At 34.7% G+C, this 23,762-nt stretch overlaps 1 pseudogene; it reads right to left on the reverse strand.

Annotated features, from left to right (window-relative positions):
* Positions 1 to 23,762, reverse strand: part of LOC131059797 (cinnamoyl-CoA reductase 1-like) — a 58,871-nt pseudogene that overhangs the window by 13,714 nt on the left and 21,395 nt on the right.

Consider the following 23,762-nt stretch of genomic DNA (forward strand, 5'->3'; position numbering starts at 1 on the left):
TAAAGAGATTTGTTCATCGCCAAGATTTCCTTATGGGGGGAATGAGAGTTGATAGAAGTAGAAGATGATTTAGTTGAAGTGAGATCATCATCACCACTAAATATAGCATTCACATTGAGACATGGTCTTTTAGATGCTTTGGTGGGCTTAGAAAGATTATATCCAAGTCCAAATGAATATTCATGCATGTTATGTTCTAAAGGAACTTTAATTCCTTGTTCATTTGTGCCACAACCATTTCCACTATTGCCACTCTTAGCTAAAATGTGAAAACCATGGCCATAAAAGATTAGCCATTTCAGAAAGAGAAGGTGGTTTTTCATAAGACAAAGAATCAAATTCTTTAGAATTAGAGGTGTGAGGAGAAGAAGTTTGAGAAGCGGCCACAAAATTATTGCTCATAGGTTCAGGTAAGACTGATTGATCTCTAGTTTCTTCCTTCTTTTTAACTTTAAGCTCTCTACGAGGAACCCTATACTCACCTACAAAGGTGGGATTAAAATCAAGAGATCCCCAATCGTCTTCTGCGAGAACCTTCTCAGGATCAAAAGCCTTTTCATGTGTGGATTCAAGTTGAGAAGAATCTTCTTCAAGAACTTCAGACTCATCCAAAGAATTTTGATTATCAGAGGGTGATGATTCATCCACAGGTATCTTGTTTAACGAGTCATCACTAGAAGAGGAAGGCTTAGAAGAACTCCCTTTGGAAGTAGATGTTTGCAAACAAGCTTGAAAATTAGTATCACCTATCAAGGTATATGTCTTATTATTATAAATAAATTTAACTTGTTTATGCAATGTAGAGGGGACAACTTGCATACTGTGAATCCAAGGTCTCCCTAATAACAAGTTGTATGTTAGATTTCTCGACATAACATGGACATGAGTAGGCAAAGTAACAGGTCCCACTGTGATGGGTAAGGTGATAATACCTAATGAAGACTTAGCCACATTATCAAAGCCTTGAATGGGACGAGAGTCAAGCTCAATAAGGGATGTGTCCACATTCATCTTATGCAATAGATTAATGCTACACACATTAAGGCCAGAACCATTATCTACCAGTGTTCGTCTTATAGCAGTGTCATTTATGATAACCACAATCATCAAGGGATCATATTGATGTTGAATTTCACTAGTAGGCAACTCATCTTGAGTAAACACAATTTGAGCTTTAGGATTCATCACAGAGTTAACCAAAGACACTATATTACTAGATGTATTAGGTAGAGGAACATTCAAATCTTTCAAGGCATCTTGTAACATTCAATGATGAGCGGAAGAAGTTTGGATCAAATCCCAAAGGGATATCTTAGCAGGGGTAGCTTTAAGTTGTTCTATGAGATCACAGTCCTTACTAAGCATTTGTGAAATATGAGGAGCTTGAGGGAGAATAGGTTGGGAAGGAGGAAGTGAAGTTGGGATAACTAGAGGAGGATTAGGTTGCCTATTGTTTCTTGTGTTATAGGTATGAGCAACCACATTATAACTCTCTCTAGTTAGTTGCTTAGCATACTCATAAGGGCTCTTAGTAGAATAACCTCCTTGCACAGTAATAATAGGTTTCTTAGGAGTGGAAAAAGAATCATTAGCATAACCACCTTGAACCACTAAGATAGGCTTATTTAAAGGTTGAGAGTTTTGAGAAGGACAAGCACCTTGGATAGTGAAGAGAGGTTTGTTAGGTGTTTCATTCACATGTATCAAATGGATTGAGGATGGTTTAGAGGAATGAACAAAAGTGTTGGAAGAATTATTGATAGTCTTCTCTTGCACTAAAATCTTATCACGGATTAAATCAATTTTAGGAGAGAGACAAGGGGTAGGCATTGATGTTCCAGTAGGAAGAGTAATACGAGGAAAGGTCATATCATCCTCTATCATCAAAGGATCTACATGGGGAATAAAATCTCTAGGAGAAGGATCAACATTACTCTCTAAAGTCTCACTTTTGGGAGGGAGATCTTTGAAAGAGATTTTAACCATCTTGCTTTGAACTAGGGTTTCCTTATGAGTAGAACCAAGTTAAGGACAGGGAGATGCTTTATTTTTAGAGGGAGAATAATTGAGATTTAAGGAAGGTGAGAAACTATCAAGGGAGTTTTCAATCTTGATTTCATCCCCTTTGGCTAGGGTTTTCTCATGGGGTAGATAATAATCTACACCTTCTTCTAATGGTTCATCCCAAATAGTGAGGTTGTTGAAAGGAATATTTGAAGTATTGTCAATTTCGGGAGAGGAGATAACATTGTTTATTAATTCCTCATTCTTAGGAGGGAGAGCATCAATAGATGTGTTAAACTCATCCTCTTTCCTCAAAATATATTCAATATGATCTTTAAGGGAGAGAGAATTAAGGAAATTGCTTATTATTTCATCTTCTTTCTCTAAGGGCTGCTTATGGGTAAGACAAACCTTAGGGGAAGGGTGAGCATTTATCATTAATTCATCATCTCTAGTGGGAATTTTGTTGGAAAAGGAAATGCCATCACTAGGAAATGTAGGGATAATATCATCTTCTTGCACAAAAGGATCCTCATGAAGGGAGTGTTTTTTAGGAGGAACATGAACATATTTCTCCAAAGATTCATGCTTAGGAAGGAGATCTTTGAAAGAAATGTTCATAACCTCTTGTTGCACTAACATGCCCCCATTGGAAGGACCAACTTTAGGAGAAAATAAGTCAATGTCCATCAATACGTTTTCACTTAGAGAGGCATCATGTAGGGAAGGTGAAGTAACATTAAGAAAGGTGTTTATGATATCATTCTCTTCCTCTAGGATAGCTAAATAGGAAGGGTACATTTTAGGAGAATTGTCAAGATCACTCTTAAAGTCTTCATCCTTAGAGCATGGGAGAGTCTTAAAGGGATTGGTAGAAACTCTTTTAGGCACTAAAATGTTGTTATAGATGGGGGGAGGTTCTTTAGGAGAAGGAAAAATTGAAACAAGGGAAGCTAACCCTTTTTCACATCTATGAAATGAATGCATCATGACAACAATTTTCCTCTTTCAAATGATAACACATGCAAAATAGAAGGAAATGTTTAATTTTAACCAATGCAAGCACTTAGAATGTAGATTTAGAAAATGAAATTTATGATTCAAATGAGTTCCTAAATCAGATTGATCCCAATTAAGCTATCCACAAGTTCAACTTTGAATTGAAAAATTAGGGTTTTAGCATAAATTTCCTCTAAATTTTTGAATCTTGCAATAAATTAAAAATTGTAAATGCAAATTTGAATTTGAAATAATATAAACACTCAAATTTGAAAACATAAATCAGAATTAGAGAAGATTGGAATTCACGTTAGGTTCACCAAAAATGTGTAGGGGAAAAAGTGACACTAAGCAAACATGCCCTAATCTCACTTTCAATCACACACTTGTGGAATACGAAAGAGCCTAGAGGTATCACACAATTGGCTACTTCATTTTGTGGAAGAGAGAGCCACGGGCTACCTATTAGGATTTCTATTCCTTTGTTGCAAATGATAGATAGAATGATGCAAGTTCAACTATTAACCCTAAAGTGTAAGTATGAACTAGTAACAAGATTGCAAGATTGAGATTAAGTGATGAAAAGCTGTAAACACAAGAATAAGAGGAGAATGCAGATGTGTACCTGGGGTTAAAATCTAAGTGGAAATGTTCGGGATGGGGACTGAAACTGCTCCTTTTGGCAACCTGAAAGCTGTCGAAAAGTGCTGAAAAATACTGTTGTCTGAGGGACCAGGGCGCCCAGCGCCCCTGTCCTAGGGACCAGGGCACCCAGCGCCCCTGTCCTGTCAAGACCAAGGCACCCCACACCCCTGTCCTAGGTTTCTGCTCTGCAATTTGGTGTGTTGTCCCGTCTCAGTCTGCTCCCATTGGATCTGCAACTCACGACGTCCTTTGAATTTGGAAATCTGCGCTTATATCTGAAAAGGGTTGTAGGTGGCTATATAGGGTTTTACCTTAGTCAAACCCCCGCTTTGGTGATTTCCACCTCCATGAATAGCCAAGTTGTATAGTAAAAGTTGTGTGTGCAGACATTGTGTGTGTGCAAGATCCTAAAATGCAAGTAAGCAAACTAGAGCAACCTAGAAAGTAAACCCTAATTGCTTGTAAAGGATAATGTAAATGCTCCAAATCAAGATGCAAAGTGATCTAAAGCATGAATACAAATGATATAATGAGGCTTATGCAAATACATGAAAACAACATGAAATCATACCCAACCCCAAGGGAGGGGTACAAGCCAATCTTCAGTCAGTGATCCCTTCTTGCTCTTCAATGTCTTCAAAGCCTTAAATGGATGAATGAAATTGATAAATGCTTGATGGATGGATATTGAATGTTGTTGAAGTCTTCAAAGATCTTCTCTTTCGCTGCGTAGAAGGCCCTTGAAACCAAAATTCTGGATTCTTTCCAATGAAGAAAGAGAGCTCTTATATATGAAACCCTAGGTCTTAATTTCACTTTAGGCCGACTTAGAGATTGAATCTCCCACCAGTTTCTTGGGGTTAAGATTTATTTTATGATTGGATTGCACTCCTAAAATTTTGGGAAAAATGTTCGAGACCGTGTGCACTCCGGGTGCCATGGTCCTGACAACTTTTCACCAAATTTTTAGGGTCGTCGGATATGATGATTTTAGAGAGAATCCTGAAGTTACAGCTGATTTCAAGATGTTTTGACCCCTAAAATCAGGCCTTAAAGTTCAAAATAGGACCTAATTAGGGTTTTAGATTAAATGATGTATTGGAAGAATAAAATTAAAGGGGCACACTTTAATGAAAAGGGCCCACCTTTATGATATGGGAGATGATAAAATAGAACCTTAGACCTAATTAATTTAATTAATTAAGTGCTAAAGGGGAAATGCAATGCAAAATGCAAAATGCGCCAAGGCGGGTGCTAAACTAGGTGTGAAATTGTACCACCCTAGCAAGTGCGTACAATTTACGATGCTACACTATCTTCCTCATCTGAAGATTGCTAGGGAGACATTTATAAAGTCTTTCCTTGTTCAAATGTACCATCACCATGTCACCAAAAAAAAATTGGATATTTATTCTTTTCTCATCCTCTTTATCCTTGATCCTTTGAGTAGTGTCCAGTAGGGTTGTAATAACCTGCTCATGAACCTCTTGCATTGATTGAGCCATGTCTAAGGCATGTCCACTCTACTATCCCATATTTCCCACATCGTTGAGCTCCAAAAATCCTCTAGGATGAATGCCATACACCACCTCAAAAGGACTTTTACTAGTGGAACTATTCACATTATCATTGTAGGCAAACTCAGCTTGATGGATAATCTGATCCCAAGCTTAACCATACTATTTTGTTAGGCATCTAAGTAGGTTTCCAAGTTTTCTATTGACCACCTCAGTTTGGCCATCCATTTGGCGATGATAGGCTGAACTGCAAGACAAATTAATACCTAATCTTTGCCACAAAGTCGTCGAAAAATGACCAATAAACTTTGCATCCCTATCTGACACAACGCTGATAGGTAAACCATGAATTCTAATAACCTCTTTGAAACACAAGTGAGCAATGTGGCTAGCATCATGAGTGACCTTTCATGGAATAAAATGAGCCATCTTACTAAACCTATCTACCACAACATAGATGCTTTCAAAACCTGATTTTCTTTAGGCAAACCAATAGCAAAGTCCATACTTACACACTCCCATGGATGATTGGGGATAGGTAAAGGATGATAAAGATCAGCATTGGAAGATGTGCCCTTAGCTCTTTGGAAAACCACACATTTCCACATATCTTCTGATATCTCTTTGCATTTTAGGCCAAAAGTAGAACCTTTGGACAAGTTCCAAAGTCTTGTTCAAACTAAAATGTCCACTCAAGCATCCATTATGCTTTTCTTGCATCAAGTTTTCTCTCATAGACCCTTTAGGCAAACATAGTTGTCCTCCTTTGAACAAAAGGCCATCTTGCAAGGTGTAATTTGCATATTCACTTTGAAAATGGTTTAAAAACCCTTGGCAAACCTTGTAGGAAACAACAAAGTCTTCATCTTCTTCATACAATTACTTGAAACTATCCACTCCAATGCTTTTAAGCTACACTTCTTGCACTATTAGTAACCTCCTACTCAATGCACCATCTAACTTATTATATTGTCATTTCTTGTGTTTAATGGTAAAGGTATATGACTGCAAATACTCTACCCATTTAATATGCCTATGGTTTAACTTTTCTTGAGAATTAAGAAAGCTAAGAGCTTGATTATCAGTGTAAACCACAAATTCCTTAGGAAAATAATATTGCCTCCATTTCCTAATATATTGGACAAGTGCATACAATTTCAAATCATAGGAGGAATACCTTTTCTTTGCATCATTGAGTTTCTCACCGAAGAAGGCAACTGGTCTATTGTCTTGACTCAAAACTGCTCCAACCACTATGTTGCTTGCACCACATTCAATGGTGAAGAGCTTGTCAAATCTTGGTAGGATAAGTACCAGTTGAGTTGCCACCTTTGTATTCAAGAGATCAAAACCTCTTTGTGCCTCCTTTGTCCATACAAACTAGATATATTTCACTAAACCCTCTGATGAACTTCCTATAAAACTGAGCCAAGTCATGGAAACTTCTCACTTCACGAGGTTCTCTCCAACCTTTGAATGCAAACTTACTTTTGATGCTTTCATGTTTGTTGCATCCTCTTGAGCATAATTTACTCTCCTCTCACCTCCTTGGGATGAAGAAGACTTCTGATGGCATCTATAGGCCGGGTGTCCAAGTTGATGGAAATTGTAGCCCTTCATGGTGGAAAAATGGGACCCTCTTCCTAATCCACTAGACCTTCCTCTATAGTTTCTCTTGCTATTGGAATCCCCACTTTTCTCAACCAATTTGGATTCCCCTTGGGATGTTTAGTCTACACTTCTTCCACCAAAACTACCTCTCTGGCCTCTGCCATCTCTTCCCCTACCTTTGCCTCTGTTGTTTTGTTCTTGTTTCTTCTTCCTCTTTTCCGCCACTTTTAGTGCCAACTTATAGCACTTGTGCATGGTGTTGGGGAATAACAAGGTTAATTCCTCTTGAATATTCCATCTCAAGCCATTCAAGTATCTGGCTACCTTGATGCTCTCATCCTCCACTGCCTTGGATCTTAGACACAACTTCTAAAATTCCTCAGTGTAGATACTCACATCCAAGTCTCTCTGTCTCAAATTTTGTCTCCTCTTATGCAAATGGATCTCATAATCTTTAGGGATGTATGCCTCTTTAACCTTGGCTAACATGCCCTTCCAAGTAGCTATGGGGTTCTTGCCCTCTTTTTGCCTCTCTTCTTGAATAAATTTCCACCAAGTCAATGCTTCCCCTCTCAATCTATCCTTGGCCACCTTCACCTTTTGTGCCTCACTAATTCCATCATCTTCAAAGTGATTCTCCAATATCTCTATCCATTCCAGGACTACCTCAGGCTCCATTTTTCCACAAAAAAGTGGCACTCCTTCTAGGGATTTTCCTCCTAAGGATTTGATTGCTTCAAGGAAAGGTTCTTTAGGTAGAATAGGGTCTGGTTTAGGTGTCCTATCCTCTTCTACAACTTCTTTACCCTTCCCCTTATTGACCTTGATTATCACTTTCTCAGTTTTATGTTCAACTGCATCTAGTTTGCTCTCCAGTTGTAGTAATATTTCTCTAAGGAGCCTATTTTATTCCTCTTGGTCTTCTACCTTCCTTTCTAGATCTGCATTGGTCACCATCCTTAGACTATTCTCTCCTACTGATTCTGTGTCTATTATGTATTGGCATCTTCCCAAATCTTGGTTGCTCTAATACTACTATGATGGGGAGGTATACTCAAAGAGAGTCAATCCTTTTTAAAAGGAAGTCAAGTGTTGTCCTAGTGGGCTCCCTTCATTGTTCATCTGGTCTACTAGTCAATTTAGACATCTCAACTCTCAGGGAGTGCTCCCAATCAAGATGTTCTCACTAGTTGCTCAGGCATGGTTGGGATTCACAAGGGTAAATCTAACCTCACACCCTCAAACTCTTAACAAATTCTTATAGAGGTTTTAGTGTGTCTTTATGATATTTTCCAAGGGTAATAAATTAGTTTTGAGTAAGGGGTTGATTCATTTCCCCATCACTCCTTCCTTTCCCTATTTTCTAGCCCTAGTAGCCCTAGAGCCCCAATTATCCCTACCTAACCGGTTTTTGTGGATTTTATCATAATTTCCCCAAAGACCCACACAAAATATATGATGATTAGGATACACTTATGGGAATACTTTCCATTTTATGACATAGAAATCTCAGTATGACCGTACAAGTACGGAACCCAAGAAATGCTTGTTTTAGGTGGTTTTAGGCTTGTTTTGGTCTTTTTCTAAGGGTTTGGTGTCTTCCTTAATCTGACACACATCCAAACTCACACATATGCACTGCCACACCCCACTTTCTCATTCCAAATACTCTGCACTTCCAATCCTGCTCATCCTTGCAAGCACTTGCATAATTTCATTCATTTCCGAACCGAGCTATGACTGAGCTCGCCAAGGAAATGATGTTCATTGGCCTTTCAATGAACTCAAAAGTAAAATAAAGAATATGTACACTATACAAAGGTTCCATGGCTCTAGTCCCAAGGGTTATTGAGAATAACTCAAAGGACTTCAAGTTGGAACCGTGTTTGGGCCTCTCAAACCCCTACTCAGGCTAAGAGCTTACAAAATTAACAACTCAATTTAAACCTGCACAAAAACTAATAAAAATTATTCCTAAGCACTATAAGAGAATGTACAAAACAATAATAAAATAACAACAATGCAATCAATCCATTAAGTAGGAACTGTTTCTCTAATTCTTTCAAAAACACAAGGTAAAACTAAAAAATGGACTCCAATTTGTATTCCAATCTACTCCAGGCATTCAAAAACCTCATTACATTAATTCTCAGGGAATTTATATTCCATTTTTTTCCTAACTAACTCTGCATCGATTTCCTAACCATCCCTTTGCACAAAAATGCAAAAAGTTGCTCAACGGTGCAAAAAGTTGTTAAGCAACTTTGACAGCTTTTGCCAAAAAGTGCATTTTTACGTTACATGCTTTTTTTTCTCCTTCAAATCATCTAGGATGACTAAATACCATTACATTAACATTTCCCAATTCCAAACAAGGATATTCAAGGCATTTTACATCAAAATGCAAGATTATGCCATTTTAGGCTTACACGGGCTTACAAGCCAAAATTGAGCAAATGCACTGTCCTAAGGAAATTAAACCTACCAAAAAATTTCAAAAACATATGAGGACCTAAGAGAAGACTCTTATTTACCATCTCAAATCAAACTATCAACAAACACATCAAAATGAAGAAGTTGTACTCAAAACTAGGTGCTCCTGCACCACAATGAATATTGGGAAGTAGTGGTGATTTTGTCTATCCTGAAAAATTCCTCAAATTTAGTTAAATGTGGGAAAAAGAGCATGTAGGTTTTTGGAATAGGAATGATGCAAAAAATCAAATTGAAAAATCTAATTTATGTTGACAAATTGCACATGTTAAGCACTGATTATGTAATTACAGGTAGACATGACAAAGAAAGAGAGTGATACATTTTAATGCTTTAGATTGTTACGTTTCGTAAATCACAACAATCTATAAGTTGGGATGGTTAATATTGGAAGAGAGATTTTATAGTAAGGAGTTAGAGAGTTCACATTAGTTAGTTAGTTTTTGCGAAGTGAAGTATACAAAAATAGAAAAACAAGAATATTTAGAATACAATAATTTTGTAGATGCAAGTTGAAGAAGATTGGAACCTTCTGAATGTTAGAGAGTAAGAAATGTAGAATGTACAAATGGATATGAATTCGATCTCTATGGTGTTTTTTTTGTTTCTTTGAGTAACAAATCAGTTTTGATTATTAATGTAATTACTTAAACCTTATCTTCTTCTCACAACAGTAAAGGTCATTGTAAAGTTTACCTTATCTAATAGAAGATATAATTTTTGATGTGTGTCACATTCTAAGCACAATAGTGTTCTAAAAAAATATTTTGTAGATCATACTAATTTCAACATATGCCTTGTTGGGCCCCATGATCACTATTTAACTTCCTAGAACTGAAACTCACTCAAAGGGCTAGGGATTTCATAAGCTTCAAGTGAAATTTTAATTTAGAAAACTATTAAAAAATTAAAATTCATCGAAAATGAGTTTTTTTTGTATGCACTAGATTTTGAAATTATTTAAAGAGGACGAAACTTAGGGAAAACAAATAAGTTGCTATATTTTTTGTGACATCCTAGTGACCTTTCTTCACTAATAAACAATCAACAATTAAAATTATTAGATCATTAATTTATCAAAATATGTATCTAACTAATTTAATTTAATTTTTATATATGCATACACTTTATTAAGAGTTCGATATTCCTTTACTGTATATAATCTTAAAATTTAGAAAATACACACCAATTTTAGGCAATCTAGGTTGAGAATTTGCAATCTAGGTTGAGAATTTATATTTGTGTTGTATTTTTTCTTTATAGAAGTGTCACACTATGCAAATATTCACTCTTCACAAAAATGATTCATCAATAAATATCCAACAAATTTCAAGAAAATGTATTTTCCATGCAATAAATTTAAAAGGAATGTATTTGACCTGTTCCGTTGTGCACATGTTTGAAATTTATAATATAGTTTGTATGTTTTGCACCCTCTTGCATACTTCATGCCGTGCCACAATAGAGTTCTTTTTCAATCCATATTTAATACTCCTTTTATTCTAATACTTCTTATAAGTTTCCCATATCGACATGCCTATTAATACGCACATTTATTAGGGTTAAGAATAAGTGGGAAATATCTAATTGTATTATGAATTCAATTAAGTTAATAAGGCAAGCAAGTATCATTTTTATTAGGAATTTAATTAAAAGCATCTCCCAAGGTAAATTCTCTTTACTCTACGAGTGTTCCATTAGTTATTAGTAATATACTTTAGATTTTGTAACCAATGCTTCTCTTGTGCGCGATTTCTCGATATTTTTATCTTCAACAAAAAAATATCCTCATCATCACTCTATATGTTTACTTTGTTTGTGCTTTTACGAATGGGAACAATTTTAGGGATTGGACCTTTAAGAAGATGACCTTGGCACCATTAGTTTCTTAAATAGAACTGTGTTCCCCAAAAGGATCCCATATTCAATTTATTTTCACCGTTTTATAGTCTATTTTGTAGGCTATTGAATAGATTGAATATTGAAAGGATATTTGCATTGTGGAAAAATGCATTTGATCATTGATGGATTAACTACAATCAATATACAAAATTTATACTCTTTCTATAAATTTAATTGTGCTATATTATCTGGTTTGGTGTAGATTAGATAGGGCTGTTGTAAAGTTGTATGCATAATTTACCAAAAGAAAAGTTATTTTATATCCTTATCTTACATGCTTAAAGAACTTTTGTTAAGCAGTTCAATTGTTTACATAAACTACTTGAAACCCTTCTATTTTATATATGTAACCATATTTAATAAGGAGGGGAGGAAAACAATGCCTTCTGTTTCTTTATATTTGGTCTCTTGAGTTTTGTGCAAGGTTTCTCTCATTGAAATATTTGTTTAGATATTTAAGCATATTATAACAACATCTATTTGGGAGATATTTACTTGCATTCTTCTCATTTGTATATTGTTAGTGTATGACATATGTCTAGCTTGTGTCTATGTGGAATTCTCTAATGTCCCTGCATTCTTTTCCCGTGCTTCACATCTTGTATGCATGTCTGCCAGTGCATCTCTAGAGAATGGCATTTCTTTGAGGCATTCTTATTAGGCAGTTCTCATGTCCTTTTGTGTTCAATTTTAGTTTGTTTGCTGATTTTTTCGGTAGGTATATAGTTTGTTTTTATTTTTGATTTGATAGTTAGCTTTTAGTTTGTTTTTTATTCTTGGTTTGATAGTTGCTTTTGTTTTTGTTTTTATGTTTTATTGTTTTGTTCTTTTTTATTTGTATCTTTTTTTCTTTTTGTGTTTTCATTTTTATTTTATTCAAGGTTAGTCTTTGTTATCTTTTTTTTGTTTTGTTTTAGTCTTTGTTAGGTGGTTTTCTTTTATTTGTTAGTTTTTGTTTATTGTTAATTTTTGTGTTTGTTTGATCTTCGTTAGTATTTTTTGTTTTATTAATTACTAGATTGTTAGTTCTTAGTGTGTTAGTAGTCTTTATTAGTTTTTATTTTGTTTACTATTTGTTAGCTTTTGTTAGTGCCTTTCTTTGGTTAGTTCTTGTTAGTGTCTTTATGTTTGTTTGTTCTTGTTTGTTAGTTAGTCTCTGATTTTTTTGTTTTGTTTGTTATTTAAGTCTTTGTTTTGTTTCGTTAGTCGAGTCTATATTTTTGTTTGGTTATTAGACTCTTTGTTTTGGTTTGTTTTTAGTTTTTTTATTTTTGTTTCTTAATGGGGTTTTTGTGTTCATTTAATAGTAGAGTCTTTTGGTTTTTCGCCCTTGTTAGTTCTTAGTTTGTGCCTTGGAGTTCATGTTAGTTGTTGATTGTATCAATAGACTTGTGAGAAAGTTGGATTTTTTATTATTGGTACTAATCTTGCAGGGCTAACGATTTGGGCAAGGCATCTATTTTCACTTGTCAAAGATCATATCTTTAAACTGTCAACGCTTGCGGAATTATACTTTAACATTTGCACATTGCCTCATTTTAGGTTTTTGCGTCGCATTAACATTTCTCCTATGTCATGCACTTGGTTTTTATCATTTGCGAGCATCGAGTCATTCTTCTATCATCTCACCTTCGAATTTGGTCTTGTTGACAACAACCTTCAGTCATGATTTTGGTCGATCTTTGTCCTTGTCAATCTTGTCATATTGCGATCGATTCGTCATCGATCCTTGTCCTTTTCAAATCATGTCAATTTGGTCAATTTGTCATTGATTTTTGTCAGCCAATCTCAATCAAATCATTTATCAACACTGGTCATTTATCAATTCAAAATCATGATCGATGTCAATTATCTTTCATCAAGATCTAATTCATCTTCTAGGGTTTCGTGATTTCATCATTTAACCTGGTTTGTCATTTCTTCCTCTAGGATTAATAAATTATTTATTTATCCTAAGTTTTCTTGTCACAATTAAATGTTAATTTAATTGGCTAATTATTCCTCTTTGTGAATTAATTAATAAATGACAAATTATTAATTAATTTACCTAATTTCCTAATTTCATCATTTCTTAATTTCCTAATTTCATCATTTCTTAATTTCTAAATTCCTAATTTCCACCTATTTTCTAATTTCCTAATTGCAATTTCCACCTAATTCACTTGTCTCTAGTTCTCCCTATTTTTGTGCTTCGTGCGTCATACTCTTGACATAGCAAGATGTCATAAGGTTCTAGTTCTCTAAGCTTTGCATTGGCAATATGTCATAATTCATGACATAGAAGGTGTCATAACCTTCTTCTTTCCACTCTATTTTCCTATTTTTGAAATCAATTGCCTAAATATCCATTTCATGCTAATTTGATCTTTTTCTCCAATTTCTCTATAAATTGGATGAATTTCTTCAATCAAATCCCTTGACCCTTGATTCTTGAATCCTAATTCCTATCAAACTACCGAACTTTCGCTTCTAGTACTCTTGAGTTTTTCATCAATCTTGCTTTCAATTGTGAGTGCACTTGTAGGTGAGATCCACAAACCCATTGAAGAGGAAAGAACAACAATGGAGCCGCATGGAAGGAGTATTCAATTCATCATCTAGTTTGCATAATATTTGCTTTTGAATGCTTTGTTTTTATGTCTCTATTGAGTGTGCTTAGGATTAGATCATTGCAATGTGTGATTGAGCTAATGATGAATAATATGTCCTTTTGTATATTGCTTTGATGATTCCTAATTTCTATGCTACAATTGGTACTAATCTTGCAGGGCTAACGATTTGGGCAAGGCATCTATTTTCACTTGTCAAAGATCATATCTTTAAACTGCTAACTTGTGTGGTGCAGGACGTTTGTCGAAGAAATTATGATTTTCAAACAAGCTATTTTTTATTTTAGCTTAAATCACATTTTGATTTGGTGTTTAAAAAGAACAAGTTTTTGATGTGTTTTGTGTATTTGCACATATTTTTATTTTAGTTGATCCCAAAAAGATAATAACAAAAGTATCCTCTCCCTTTGCATTTGGGATCCTCGGTGAAAGAGAAATTGTTATTATGCTTAGAAGGCCTAGTCGAGAAGCCATTAGGGTCGGGTGAGAGGGGACAACCTAAGCGGTGCTTTTAATTTGATCCGCTATATAAATTAGCCAGAGGGCAAAAGCCTTCCACTTCTTGGTGTTTAGCCATTCTGTCAGCTCCTTATGTATCCGCAATTGTGTGAGATATATCAGACCTCATGACGACGGGGGGAGCCCTATTTGAGGGTGGGGAGACCTGATTCTTGAATGGACATGAAGTCTCCGAATTCTTACTAGACACTCTTAGGACATGGTTGTCTACTTGATCATCGAAGAAGTGTGGGTCTAATGTGAATTAAAGCATTCCTTCATTGTTTGATGTGTCTTCCTATATGTGACCAATATGATTCATTTGCGTCTAATCCATATCTAGATGAGTTCATCCTTTTTCCATAATAAGATCGATGATGATATAAGCACTTTAAAAGAACATAAATTTTCATCCCTTCCTCTTCCCTTTATTTTCATCTTTATTTATTTCATCATCTTCCTCTTTCATTATCTTCATTCTTTTCCTTATTTCTTCATCTCTCTCATCAATTATTCTTTTATTCCTTCATCCCTTCCTTCTATCATTTCATTTCCAAGTTTTCTTTCTTCATTTCATCTCTTTTTATCTTTAACATCAATCATTTCTTAGTGCCATTTCTTTCAATATTCTCTTCATAGATTCCTTGTTTCAGAGAGATCAATCAAATGCGTTATCCAACTGGTACATGTCTCTTAATCTCTTTATCAATTAATTTATCAGATCAATCAACTTGCTTCTCAAATGTCCTCGCCCTTGGATCAATCAATTAATCAATTATTAGATCAACTTGTCTTGCGCTAGCGTCAATCTAAATCAGCTTAATCAACTTATCAATTCGGCTATACTGCTCATTTCCATCAATTGTTCAGTTGTGCATTTTCATCAAATGTGCATCTCAACATAATCACTCATGCAATATTCAATCATCCAATATATTTTCCCATAATCTATCGAGAGATCAATCTTCTCACAATTTGTTCAATCAATCTCTCGGGCATATATCTGTTAATCTGTTTATTTGAAACAACGCAACGGGCTGAATTGTATTAAAGAGGGGCAAAATGCAGACTCTTTAGTTAGGATTGTGACATAACTAACTTTTAGTTTGTGACCTTGGTTTCAATGCAGTAATCAAGGTTGCCCTAGTAGTCTTCATCGATTATAGCTTGTGGATTCATTTTGGGGTCGAGGTAAATGGTGTCGATGCTAGACGTAAGGATTACACCCTTCACTCCCAATTCATTGCAGGCCTTCAACACATTTAGAATGCCCTTCATAGCCTCCTGCAACACTTGTGCCTATGGAAGTGGCCATTAAAATATTAAGTGCATAGACCAGTAAAACTCCTCAACTAAACAAGCAAGGGAAAGGGACAGGGACATACCAGATATTCAATGATAGGGAAAGCCATGTGAAAGACTCCTTTGAAACCTCTGATAGCTTTTATCAAACTGTTAGGGTCAAGAATATCAGCCTTCACAAGCTCAAGCCTCTCTTGCTCCCCTTCCAACTCTTTCAAATGATTATAATTTTTATCATCTACATGTAATTGATCCTCATCGATATAGATAGAAAATATAATAAATACAGGGGATGAGTTCCCCTCCCCCGCCTAAACCCTAAAAATTCAATTTATCAGATATAAAAAATAAATACTGATTAGGATCATGGACTGTTCCTTTTACAGTGTAGCCTCTGCTCAAGAGCATCTTGATAAGCCAGGAGGCAATGAACCCTCCTGCTCCTATGACACACACACTTTCATCTCTACCTTCTTCTCACCCTCAATTCCAATTTCCTAATTCCTTCCCAAATTCTGGTGCCTATTTATAAGGAGAATTAGATCATGTTTTTATAGACTGACTGCAGTGCCAGTGGTTTAGGAAGATTTGTAGACTCGGACGGGGACCCACAAAAGAGTGTCTAAAAGTTTGTTTGCACGAAACCCCTTGTGGCAATGATAAATAGGAAGCACATCCACAACTTTGAATGCATGACAGGGCCCATATTCACTCGTATGGCTCTCCACTATTCCATTAAACTTCTACAAAGCATAATTTTTTTCAATGTCATTTGTTGGGCAGCTATTTGTAGGGGATCGAGCTGATATAGTTTTGAATAAAGGACATCAGAGAAATCTAAACTTTTCTCTTATGCTATGGATTTTTTATTACTATTCGCTAAAAGGTGTGTGAGTAGGGATATTTGTCCTCATTACCCTAAGGCATGAACTTTTCTGGGTAGGCTACACCCTTCACAAAGGGTTGCTTGTATTTTATTTCCTTCTATTTTTACATGTATGATATATATTTAATCTAATTTGTTTCTTTATTATTTTCTTACCCGCATATTTGTAGGTGAAGGAAGGACTATTATCTCTATTTCCACGAGGAAAATTAGGTGCAAGTTCAACATGAATATGATGTCGGGTTGTGCAAAAGTGTAAGCTAGGGTTTCACTAATAGATTGGATATTTAAATTATTTTTCTATTTCTTGATTTCTAGAATCTGGTAGGTTATAGAAATAGCACATTTTTCTTTTGCATCAATCAACCCAAGGCTTGATAAAATTGATTTTTTATCTGCTTACATGAAATTTACTCACATTTTTATGTACTTACAAAATTGAAATTATAGAATTTGTTTCGTTATTACTACATGAGTGAGTTACATTATCCTACTTTCCAATAAACACAAAAAAACTACATTCTCGCTTCAAACTACCCTATAGTCTCTTAGGAGAAGAAAGATTTTTTTCATAACATGGGTCCTAATAAGCCTCTTAATCATAGCAATGTTAGTAAAAAAAAAAAAATTTCTATAAATATTTGTCTTGTAATTCCAATTGTCAAAATAGAAAAATCATTTTTTCCTTTTAATCATTAATGGGTCATCAAGTTATTTTGACACTCACCATTACCTACAATCCAAAAGAACCCCCTAGGACTCCAAAAAAGACTTACAAAAGATAGATTTCATATAAAACAATCCTCACACTCTTCTATGAGTCCAATAGTTGTTTGATGAAACAAGGAAACAACACATCTCAAAAGAATTCATCTCAAATAAGGATAGGCATGTTCCCACAAAACTTGATACATGCTAAGAAAATAATGCATAATTTCATATGTCTGAAGCATTTTGTATGTTACTTTCTTTAATTCTTGTATCAAAATAAAAAATAATTTCATGTAGTACTCCTATTATCATGTGTAAACCTCAACTTCTTATTCTTATAAGGTGTCAATATCACTACTCAAATTTGTGTTGCTTAATATGCACCTTGGTTGCGTGTGCTATCATCCTATCATACTATCCATGATCTTGAATCCTATTTCTCTAATTCTTTGGTGGATAATCTTATGTAATATTAAAAGTCAATTTCATCCTAATTGTTTGCACTTATCCCAAGGGAGAACATGATTAAACTCCATATCTAACTTTTCTCTATTGCACATTTTCTTACCTATATTTATATACCAGTAGTCCATGTTGATTTCAAATGCCTACCATTTTGGAAGGCCTCTTATACTCATAATTTGAGGTACTAAGTCTTGATAATCAATAGTTGGAATGAGTCCAAGTACCATGGCACCTAAGGGTCCGTCTTGAACCATAGGATACTAGTCACAAGGAGTGAGTTTATGCTATGAACCAACAAGCATGGTTCTACTTGTGGGTGAGTAGGCCAAGGACAATGTCCATAGAGAGTCATACTTTTTTTAATGGGAGTTCACCAGCTAGCACAAGAACAAACATCCATGGAAAATTCATAACACTTTGATGGAAGGCCTCTAGCCCTTGGACCCTAGTCACATTAGCATATCTTTGTGCAAAGGTGAGGGTTGATACTAGAGGTAATAAAACCCCAACATAGAATATAACATGATTGCAATATCTACCTGCATACACAAAAAATATGTATAATTATACATTCATTCATACACTCCTTTCACTAAGCATACACCAATACATTATAATTTAATAGCACATTCATAACTATTTACTTGCACACATGATTGTCACAAAGGGTACATTTTGATGTATAGTTATAATGTCTACCTCATCCTTACTCCAAGTCAGATACCCTGTATCATATATTTGAGACACAAACACAATATTTACTAGTATTTGCCATATCATGACATTTTAATATATCATGATTGACTTTCCACATGTCATAACACTTGGAGTGTCTATAAAATTATTCACCCTTACAAATTAACCACAAGACATACATAAATTAATACACATTACTAAAATATTACCTCACAATGATTTTTATAATTATACCCAGTTTCACAATTCTCTCTTTCTTTGATATTCATGTAATTTATTATATATTAAATATATAATCATGGTTTAATTGTTAACCTCCTTGTAAGATTCAATTCATTGAATACACAAAACCTTCTGCCTTGCTTTGTTTTAGCATATTTTTTTTCATTCTACTTATCACTACCAACATTTATCCAAAAGATGTGTAGAGCGAAGGATTCTTTTCCATGTCCCATCTTGGTTTTATTTTCTATTCTTAGCATAGTCAAGTTTGCTAGCATTTCAAGAATTCCAATTATTCCCGTTGGTTCCCCAGATTGCACTTTTTTAGAGATACTCGAGGATTTGGAGAAACATATGACAAGGATTATGCTAACCCTTCTTCACTTTGGCCTCTACAAAAGATGGGAGGGTGGTGCCTTAATGCTCATGCAATCTCCGCACCATAATTGCAGACGACTTTAAAATAAAGCAGAAGGTCTTACTCCTAAAAGGGGCTCAACAAAGAGGGAGAATGCTATAGAGTGGCTAGCTCTCAGTGATCCTCGACCTACTTTCAAGCATGAGACAACTTTTGACAAGCATTGACATAAACAAAAATAAAAAGATATTTTGAAATTATCGATTTACATCAAGCTGTTGATGAGCTAGGGGTAAAGAATTTTTACTAGAAACAACTTAAATCCACGACTAGTGTCTTATCCATTGGGCGATTAAAATTGTAAAACATAAGATGAAATATAACAGAACAAAACATTAATCTAATAGCTGGAGATCTTAAGATAACACTGCCTTACAATGCATCTCATCTATCTGTCCCAACCCAAAATACTTATCAGAATCCATTTATAAGTTCCATCAGTTTGCAGATCCTATCCTATCAATTTAACCAACCCCTTAGTTCAGAGCATAAGATAGAAAACACATACATCACAACAATGAAATGAATGCAAAAACCCTTGATCTTACTAATTCAAAACATAATAGAGTTACAAACTAGAGAAAATGAATTTGAACTATGCTTGCATTCATTTAATAAGCTATTTTCTGTTAGAAATTATCTTACATATAACTCCTTCAAGAACTTCAAACAAAATAAGACACAAGATCTATTTTATTTTCTCTACAAATTCCTATTATAGCCTACTCATTTCACTTAGACTTACTATACATGACCAAGGGCTTGGATCCAAACTTATGGATGAAGCTTCTCGACCCCCAAGATTTGTGACCAAATTTCTCGACCTCTGTCTCATGGCCCTGAATTCCTTTTTATAGAAACAAGGGAAAAAACAAGCTTCAGGCCAGAGGAGTCACCTGTTACAAGATCATAAGACTGCTTATGGCTTTGTTACAAAAATATTACTCACAGTCTCCCAGAAGACTACCCATGCTGGCATTCATGATGAAGTAGAACCAAAATTTCTAACAACATTTTGGTAGAAACAAAACCTTTTGAGCTATGCCACTATCATTGCAGATAATTTAAAATGGACCATGAGATACATCATCTTTGTTTTGCAGAGAATTTCCCTTCTGGAAGGGAAATTAGATCTTGAAAAGAAGTATAGTCACCCTTAAACTAGATGAGAAGTTTAAACCTTCATGCCTAGGATCAGAGAAAGTAGAAAGAGGAGCTCATAGAGGAACATAAAGTGAAGGGAAGGCATTGCAACTTCCATGCCTATGCTGAGATGATCAGCTACTCCCCCAATCGCAACCTTGTTCTTCTCCTTTTCCTCTATAAAGCTCCTTCTTTAACCCTCTACTAGCGAGTGACGGAGGAGAGACGGGGGATGAGTCCTGCAGGGCTTGTTCTGATAAGAAACTAATTTCAAGTCTCCATCAACTATCCTCCCCATTTTCAATACTCCATCGACTATAAGAATACTCACACCCAAAAGAATTCCATCTGGTATCAAAGAGCTCAGTGTAACTTCTAGCACGAGACTACGCAAAAATCATATTCACCATTTCAAAACCTTTGGAGAAGCTAATGAATTTTCTTATTCTTTTTACCAATTGAAGACACCACATAGCTGTATTTATAATGAAAATTCCTTTCTTGGTGGTGTTCATGCATGAGAAAAAATAATCATTCCAATGCTTTTCTACACATCCTACCACTAAATGGATTTGAAAAATCATATCCATCGAATCGAAACATCGTCAGACTCAAACTGCCAATTCACTACCCTTCTGACCAAGTTCACCTTACGTGAATGATTTTGTATCCTTCTGAAGATCTTAACTTCTCTTTGTAGTGGCAATGGAAACTTGCTGATATTGCCACCTCTGGTATTGCCAACTTTGTCTATTAATACGAATCGACCCAACAAAACACCTCCTAAATCGGTCTGTTGAGAATCAGTCGACATCCATGTGCCTCGACATGCCTCTTTTTATTCAATGTCAACAATCTTATTTTCTTCTGCCTTCAATTTTCCCGCATGAATAACAATGAAAAATGCCCCAAACACTCTGTTTAAAAAACGCTCTATATCCGTCGTAGATCTGTCTAGCATGGCACATCGCGCGATCACCATCTGTCAATATTGATATTGACCTTCCAACGTAGAAAGATGGGTCCACAAAAGCCTGATGGCGCATTGTCCAGTCATCTTCCAGCTCAATTTTGTTAGCGGCCCCACCTTCGCACCTTGCTAGTCTGCATGGGACACGCGACATCATCTCACGATGCCGTTGTCAATAACTTCCCTCCATCTTCCTTCACGAGACTGCGAGGATCATCCGATCTGCTCGTTCATTACGTGCAGGTTATAATGTCCACTCAATACTGGTTGCTATCCTTCAAGCATCTTCCCGCTTGAGTTAAAACATTGCCATCCATTTGATGCATGTGCAAAATCATGGAACCTTTAGTTGCTCGGTACTTAAACATGGAGATATAAGCCGAAGCATTAAGTCAATGAATATTTTAACAATAACGTACGTCATATACGGACTGTTTTACACGCACTATGAGTTTGAACGCCTCTCGCTCAAAATTTAACCATCATTTGAACTATTCATAATGTGGTCTCTATAAATATAGCTGGATTTCCATTCTCCTTCTGTGTCTTCATAATGTGGTCTCTATAAATATAGCTGGATTTCCATTCTCCACTGTTTTAGACGCACTATCAGTTTGAACGTCTCTCACTCAAAATTTAACAATAATTTGAACTATTCATAATTTAAGTCTCTATAAATATAGCTGGATTCCATCTCCATCTTCATCTTCATCTTCATCTTCATCTGCTGAGTTATTTGGTATTTTTCCATTTATTTTTCCATTTTATACTTGTTGTGTCGCTCAGTTTATTTAATTTCCATGTCTCCTCCGCTAAGCGTACCATTCTGATTGGAGACCGTCGAATGTTACCTAGTTGTACAGACTGCAGAAGATATACTTCTGATCCTACTTGCTGCCATTTGCCACATCATCCTAATTTGTCACCCCTCATGGAGGAGCACTTCTCACCAGATGAGAAATCAGTGGAGGAGCATTTCTCACAGGATGAAGAATCAGTGAACCATTTCTCAACAGAAGATGAAAAATCATTCGAGCCAGATGAAAAATCAGTGGACGCTCGTATTTCAAAAGCTTGTGTAGAGTGCATGAGCTATACTCACAATCCTTATTGCTGCTATAGACCACCACATTCCTTATCGATGGAGCATTTGTCTGCAGATGAAAAATCCGCTTAAAAGAAAAAGCCTAAAATAAGTAGAATCTATTTTGATAGTAAAATGGAATTAAGTATAGATAAATAAAGCCTCCAATTATTTTTATGGAGTTATAGAGATGAGTCCATTTTTTCATCATTAATTTTCTCTTGGGTTTGTTTTAGTTTTTTTAATTTTTATATATTTTCAATTTTTTATTTTCACAAATAATATTTTATTAAAGGTATTGGAAATAATAAAGTTAATGACACTTATAAATAATGATTATAAATTAGTAGTCATGTTCTTGTTTCTATTTAATTATTTTTCACACATTCATAAAATCTAATATTTTAGATTAAATTTTGAATCTAAAATAAAATCATGACCTGAGCAACCTTTCAAAAAGAATTCTCAAAGTAAAATTATCTAGAATTTTATTTATATTTCAAAATAATAATGGTATGTATTTTTTTCTCTTATTTTAAATTTTTATTTGGCATCTTCATATTTGTTATGCAAAAGTTAGCTTATTAATCTTTACGTGCATTTATGAACATACTATGGTAAATAAAAGTTATATAGAAATAAGAATAGATAAGTAAAGTCCATAATTACTTTTATGGAGTAATGAAGATAAGTTGATTGTTTTCACTATTAATTTTCTTTCATAAAATATAAGTTTGTTTTATTTTATTTTATTTTTTATATATTGTGTTAACATAAATTTTAATACTATCTTTTATTTTTACAACTAATATTGGATTAGAGATATTTCAAATAATAATGTTGAAGGAAATTCAATATTAATACTTATGCAAAAAATTATTTGAAATTAAATAAAATCATGAAAATGACAATCTTGCAAAGAAGCTTTTCAATGTGATTTTTTTTAAAATATCATTCTATGTGTGGTATTGATCATGTACTATATAATAATCTAAAAAAGATTATCATTTGTTTTTGGAAATGGTTTTTAATTATAACCTTGAGGAAGTGATTTATTTCAATTGTCGACATAAACTCTATTAGAAAATTCAAACATAGAGGAGAATTAGTTAGCTAAATTTTTCTCTCTTAACTTGGAATCTTCATATTTGGTATGCAAAAGTTAACTTGTTAATATTCCAAGTGTATCTGTGACCATACCATAGTAAATAAAAGTTTAATTTTATTAAATTAGACAAGATAAATTAAATATTATCTGCATAAGTGAATATAAGTTTGAATTTGCTAATACAAAATATTTGACATGATAACTAAAATAATACAAGTTTTTGATTAAAGGTTCAAACAAGTTTTGAAGGGACCCTCAACCCTATGTACAAAATGTTGTCATAGCAAAACATTAGCAGAACAACTGAAAAACAACAACTAAACAAAAGCTAGAGGAAAGAGACCTTTAAGACTTCAACAACTTCAACCTCATGCTCGAAACATTCCTGAGCAAGCTTCTTAATATCTTGCAAAATCCTTCAGCAACTAACCAACAACCTTTTTGAGATGGCTTGTGGTATGGGTGCATCGCCCTTTGCC

Source organism: Cryptomeria japonica, chromosome 3 (genome assembly GCF_030272615.1).
Source record: "Cryptomeria japonica chromosome 3, Sugi_1.0, whole genome shotgun sequence".
In the NCBI taxonomy this organism is placed as follows: Eukaryota; Viridiplantae; Streptophyta; class Pinopsida; order Cupressales; family Cupressaceae; genus Cryptomeria; species Cryptomeria japonica.